Source organism: Megascapheus bottae, chromosome 23 (assembly GCF_031878675.1).
Source record: "Megascapheus bottae isolate mThoBot1 chromosome 23, mThoBot2.hap1, whole genome shotgun sequence".
In the NCBI taxonomy this organism is placed as follows: Eukaryota; Metazoa; Chordata; class Mammalia; order Rodentia; family Geomyidae; genus Megascapheus; species Megascapheus bottae.
The window spans coordinates 11,458,058-11,465,041 of NC_143531.1; positions in this window are offsets into that span (position 1 = coordinate 11,458,058).

Sequence of the window (6,984 nt, forward strand, 5' to 3'; positions counted from 1 at the left end):
TTTATGTCCAGTTAACCAACAGGAAAGCTGGAAGTAGAGTTGAGACTCAAGTGGTAGAGCATCAGCCTTGTGTGAAAATCTGAGGAACAGCATCCACACCCTGAATCCAAGCCCCAGTAATGAAAGGAAGAAAGAAGGAAGGAAGGAAGGAAGGAAGGAAGGAAGGAAGGAAGGAAGGAAGGAAGGAAGGAAGGGAAGAAGGAAGGTAGGTTAAAGAAAGGAAAAAATCAAAAAGAAAAGAAAATCTCTTTAAGTTTAGCATGACAATCAAGAGCACAGAGAGAAATCCTTGATAAGAAAAGTATGAAAATGCCTCTCTGCTAGATGAGGCCCTTGCATTTAGGATATAGAAAAGAAATGCTTGACAAGTCCTTTATAGGTCCTTCACCAGTCATTTTGAGATCCTAGGAAAATCTGTATGAAGGAGCTCTGTATCAACAGAAAGGCTTGCTGGATGCATGAAGGAAGTGGATGAAGACAAATGCAGGGAGGGCAGGATGATATAGAGCCTGTAAGAGACTGAGGTCAGAGCACAGGGACTGAGCGTTACAAGTGAGAGTGCAGGAAAGATGCATCTAGTCAAGCAATGGGAATCCTAAGAGGTGCTAATAGGAAACTTCAATGTGATACATATGTCAAAGGGTGTCAAAGAAAACTTACAGGAAGAAAATAGTTGATTCACAGCAGTAGGTTCAGAAAATTACTTTAGCAAAGGGTATAGCTCAGGCAACACTTACACTGACATCAGGCCAATGAATTACATTAAAGGCCAATTTGTTAAAGTAACCCAAGAGTTCTCTTTGAGTATTAAGTCATCGTAGAGTGCAGGGCCTGGGAATTCTAAAGGAATTACAATATGCAAGTAATTGAAGTACTTTCAGGAGAAATACACTTGCCATTATACCTCTCACACATACGTCATGAATACCACAGCACACAACCTTTTAAAATTTCCTGGAGGGTCAATGTTTCTTATAGATGCCATGGACTTGTTTTATTCGTTCCACACCTTCCCACTTCACTGCACCTGCTACACCAGTCATCATTCTGTGTTTAATGGCCAGTCAACCTCCAGGGCCTGGTAACAGATGGAGAACATCACATCAGCTAGCACATGTAAGATATTCTGAGATCTATTTAAGCGTTTCAGGCAGAACTTCAAATTAAGATCATTTTGTCTTCTTCCATTACATGTACTACTATCATTTCTTCCAGCTGTAGTCTGGACTGTTCCAGCAGCCATTGATTCTGTGCCCAATTGTATGCCCTATTTAAAGCTGATTTTAGGCAACAGTAAGACAGAGTAACATTCAGGCTATTAAACACACACCAATACTTTAAAATTCTCCAAGTTGCAAATATGGTGACACTGTATATTGCTACAGAAAGCAAAGCACTGAGATTAGTGTTTTACATGTTTCAAGGGAGTTCAAATTATCTATGAGGAGAAAACTCCTCGATACACTGTCACTATGGCATTCATTTTGAAAGAGGCAAATACTATTGAAATAGCTAATGACAGATGTTCACCTTAGAAAATAGAAATGTGGAACCATTAAACTGCTCAAAAAAGAAGGGAAGAAAGGGCAATAAAATGGGTGAATTTGATTATATAGTGTATGAATGCATTGAAATCACAATGCAACACTTTTGTATAATTAATATACGCTAATAAAAAGGAAGTGTTGCTTTTCTTTAAGAAAAGCAATAATGTAAGGAATCAATTTTAGAAAAAGGAAACTTTACATATTAACTTTCCTTTGCTACCAACATTAAAGTTTAAACAGAACCTCTCACAGCTTATATGTTAATCAATTTTAACTGGTTTCCATAAAAGTGATTCATATTGGAAAAAATATTTAGTGCTTACTGGATCAATATAATTCTTAAAGGTTATAAGCAGTGAAATGTCCTAAAGATAAAATGTATGTCACTTATGTGAAAACAGCGAAGGTACCTTATTGTGTTGAATAGTGTACCTTTCAGATGTAGAACAGTGAAAGACTGCTTCAGGGGTCTGAGTTTTTACTGCATAATGATCTTCTTGCCTGGTTGGGAGACAGTTGAGAAAATTCTAACAATGAGAAGAAAGGGCACAGAGAAAATGTCCACTTGGCTCTTGCCCTAATCTAACTGATATGCACTGACAATGGTTCTTTATTCCATCCAGATGGATTTTTCTCTGGATTTCAGGAATGGCTCTTCTAGACCCGGTGGTGATGTCTATGAATCTAAACTTGGTTCTTCAACAGTCCCTATTGCCTTTTCCTAACACTCTTTATATCATTAAATTACAAAAATATAGTCTCTCCATCTCTGGCTCCCCACCCAAGCCATCCCTGTCTTTCATTAACTTTTCTGCCCTAATTTAACTTGATGTGTTAGTCTACCATTCCTTCTCACTGCTCTCTCGTACAATCTATGAGAGTCAAAATTATGAGAATGGTAAATAAACAAAACCAGGGCTTCATCTGGCTTCCAAACATGTTTAGTTTTGTCTACAAGTGTTGGCTTATATGGTGATTCTGGGAACATTGGCATTTTTGCCAACATTTAAAAAACTGAAAAATTATTCCACAAAATATGTTTTTTTCAATATTCTCTTGAAAAGCAAAGCAAAGTGAAATACAAATCTGAACTATTGGAAAATTCTGAGCCTGACCTTCTACCTAATACAAAAGTAAGAGTTCTCTCTATTTCCCATCAGCCCTTGATATTTTGAGTATCCATTTTCCTTGATAAAACAATGTGGATCGATCATTCCGTTTGAACATTAGGGGAGAAAATTATCACATCATTCCTTGTTTACAAATACTCCAAGGTCTCTCAGACCTCTGTGAATATAGACCTTTTCAAAGTCCTGTTCTTGACCTGGCTTCCTATCTCTTGCTTTCTCCATTTCAGCCAAGATTATTGTATTTCTGTTTTTGAATTCACCCCTTTGTCTCATCAACTCTATTCTTTTTCTAGTCTTTCAGCCTGGTCAATTCTACATATACATCCTTGCTAGAATTGCCTGGCCTGCTTTCCTCATTATATAAAGGATCATGTAGTGTTGCCTTAAAAAAAGTCCTCTTCTAGAACCTTAAGGCCTCCATTCTAAGGGGAAAATCCTTTGTTCAGTTTCATGTTTCTTCTGATTTCTCTTTCTTCTTTAAACTCCAGCTACTACCCAGCCTCATTCACCAGTAAATCCATACATCCTAGCAGCAAGGGAATGAATCCAGAATGAGGGTTCTATGGTTCAGATTGTAAATGCTTCTCCATTTGACGGATTAAGAGGTATAGGAGTTATTGCACAGTATGAAAACCAGATGGAGTTATTTTAATTAGACTAATGGGTGTTATTCATCATGAACAGTGGGCTAACATGCTAGAATATATTATCTTGATCATTAAAAAAATATTGACAAGGAATTGCAAAGCGATTACTTTAAGGTAACCTTACATTTTTGCTATAGAAAAATCCGTTTCCATTACCATGTACTTGTAAAGATTCTCCAAAATTTCTTTCATAATCTTCCAGTTTTTTCAATGATGAGGCAAAAAGTGGTTATGTCTGAAAAAGTATACAAATACAAACATAGAGATTTGATGCTTCATGTCGTGTGTGTGTGTGTGTGTGTGTGTGTGTGTGTGTGTGTGTTCTATGTGTAAAAGGTATATTTTCCTCAGAAATAAATAAATAAAAGACAAATCCTCCCTTTGGAATCATTACCCTCAAAAGATTCCTGTGAGAAAAGTGAAATTTAATTTGGGAAGGATGAACGGAACAATCTGGTCTCCTAAGTAGTGCAATATACTTAGCTCCTCTCCAATCATTTTAGTAACTCACACCCACTCTTGATCCTTTTCACTTGCTTGTGTTTTTAGCACTTCTATGTACATCTCTAGAGACCTAAGCATTCTTTCCATGTTTCTAACACTTGCGGCTTATACAGATTGAGCCTGCTCTTCTCTACTCCATTAGATTTTGAATTTATGGTATACCAAGAACTTTATAACTCTCCATTCCGCTTTGTGGGCCTACAGTTGAGGATTTTCACCCTCCCCCACCCCTCCCACAAATCCTTCCCCAGCCTCTTCTGACTCTAGGCATTCCTTCACCAAATTCATATTTTTACTGCATCACACTCTACAGATTTTTGCTATAAGAACATTTACTCAACACTTGTTCTATCACACATGCATATACATATTCTCTCTCTCTCTCTTTCTCTCTCTTTCTCTCTTCCTCCCTTCCCCCTCCCTTACTCTCCATATATATAGGAATATCCTTGCTGAATTCACATAGTAACTCTATGCACGAGGTACTGGAGGACACATTTAAATGTTTGCACAAGCTACATATTTAATCATGTTAGCTCTCTTCCAAGTTTCTGAATTGGAACTTTTTTTAATTAAAAAAATGTTTAAGTAGTTATAAAAAGAGATTTAAATTCAACACATCACTTGACAAGTAAAATACATCTTAATGCTAACCCTATCATTATTTTCTCTCATCTTGCCCAATCCCATTCATCTTCTTAAGTTACCCTGGCTCCATTTCTTATATGTATATTGAATATTATGACTGTGTTTGCCTGCCTTTTCATTCTCCTTCTGCCTGCCTTCTCACACCCCACTGACAAAACAGGTTTTGCCTTCCTGGCACACTTTAGCTAATTTATTTGTGTATGTATGCATATGACCCTATAAACATTTTCATGTATGATTATAATTTAGATCCAACTTCCACATATGAGAGAAAACAAGAGCCCTTTGTTTCTCTCCGAGTTATTCTCTTAACATAATTTTCCTAATCTATCTACTTCCCTGCAAATAATATATGATTTTTCTTGCTGGATGAATAAAATTCACATATTTATATGTATAGGCCTATATCTGCCTATCTAGCCTTCATCTATTATCTATCTATCTATCGATCGATCGATCTATCTATTGATCTATGTCTGTCTTACATTTATTTCCTTGATCTATTTATTGTAGGGCACCTGGGCTGTTTTCAGAACGTGGCTGTGGTCGATGGTGCAACAATAAAATGGATATGCAAGTATCTTTACTGTACCTTGCCTTCTAACCTTTTGGATTACAAGAATTAGAGTAATTCTATGATTGCATCGTTTCTGTATGTAAAGCACTCCCACTTTTTCTCACTTATGATGAGAAAGCCACTTGCCTTCCTTTATGAATTTTTAATCTTTTCCCAGTTAGTGATATTTGGTATTATAGACATATATACAAACAGAAAGACAATATAATTATGCTAGCACTCATGCCAGGCAGCTGCAGATCCCAGTCAGCTGCACAATCATTGTTGAGGGGCAACCAATAGGATACCAGGTGCTTGCTCACAATGGGTATATTGGTCATAACCGGTCCTTAGCTCAGGAACCTCAGTACATACTGTATATTTTCACTTACACTATGTCCCATAAATTAGTCGAACCTCAGTCAAACATCATATTGTATTCAAATAACCACTGTATTTCCCAGATCTCTATTTTAAGAGACACTCAATAAATGTATCTTAGTGAATTCACAAGCTGTCAATCTTTGAAATATCTCAGAAATGAATTTATGCTATGCCATTACATGATTACTTTTGACGCTCTAATAAAAAAAGAGGTGAGCCAGCCAAACCTCCAGCATGAACAGGCACACTCATTGCTTTCTGCTGCAAATGAATTGTAGGATAATGAGCAATGTGCCATCTTAATTTATGCTGGGAGAAAGAAGACACAAAAGTCTAACCGCCTGAGTCTACCTGGTCCTTTCGTCTTTGAAAGCTGCACTATAGAACAATGAATGTGAACCACATTAAACTCAGTGTTGCTTTGTCCTTATGAATGAATTCTTAGAAACACTTAAATCTTGTAATAGGTACTGTTTTCTCATTTGGTCCAGGCTTTTTGGAAAGATGAGATCCAAACAGGACATTCCCTCTGCAAAACAGAGTCCACTCCCCCCTGTGTTAACAATCTGAGCTACCCTCTCCACTTCCATGCTCCATGTCCTCTTCTCTTTACTTCTATTTTGTTTACTTCATCTGACTATATTGTATGCATCTTTACAAACTCGCTTAAATCCTTTTGGGAGTAAGACAGAACATAATATTTAAAGATACAATAACCACCAAAAATAACAAAAAAATCCTTAAATTGCCATAAAATTCTGAGATTGAGGCAATATTTCTTAAATTAATTTAGTCTGGGATTTGTTTGTGCTCTTTTTGTTCATTTCCTCCTTCTTTGGCTTTTATTTTTATTCATCTTTTTTATAGACTTTTAAGTATATGAGGGTGTTATACAACATGTCAATTTATGATTCCAATGATCAAGATGCATTGTGTTTTGGATTTTCTTTTTTTATTTTTCTTGTCAGTCCTGGGGCTTGGACTCTGATCTGGGCACTGTCTGTGAGCTCTTCAGCTCAAGGCTATTGCCCTACCCCTTGAGCCACAGTGTCACTTCCGGTTTTCTAGAGGTTAATCGGAGATCAGAGTCTCAGGTCCTTTTGTGCCCAGGCTGGCTTTGAACCAAGATCCTCAGATCTCAGTCTCCTAAGTAGCTAGGATTACAAATGTGAGCCACAGCACCTGGCTTGTGTTTTTTATTTTCTTAGTGCATTGTCATGAATTTATCAGAAAAAGCAGTGACTTTCAGCAACTAAAAACTTGTATAATGCAAAAATTCTAAAGAAAACTATTTGGGTCAACCTTTACAGAGAAGGGGTAACATAAAAATTTCTTTTTGTTTTGCTTTATTTCTCTCAATTATTAGATACAGACTTGAAAAGACTCATTTAGCCTTTGTTATAGATACTACCTCGATAGAATTACAAGCTATTCTATCATACTTTTGTTGTTAATTCAATAAATATTTTGATATTTCTCCTACTCCACTGAGCCATGACACCATTTTCCCCGTGGTTAGTTTTTAATGGTTGATAAGAGAACTAGAGGCCTTGAATGAAAATGAGAGA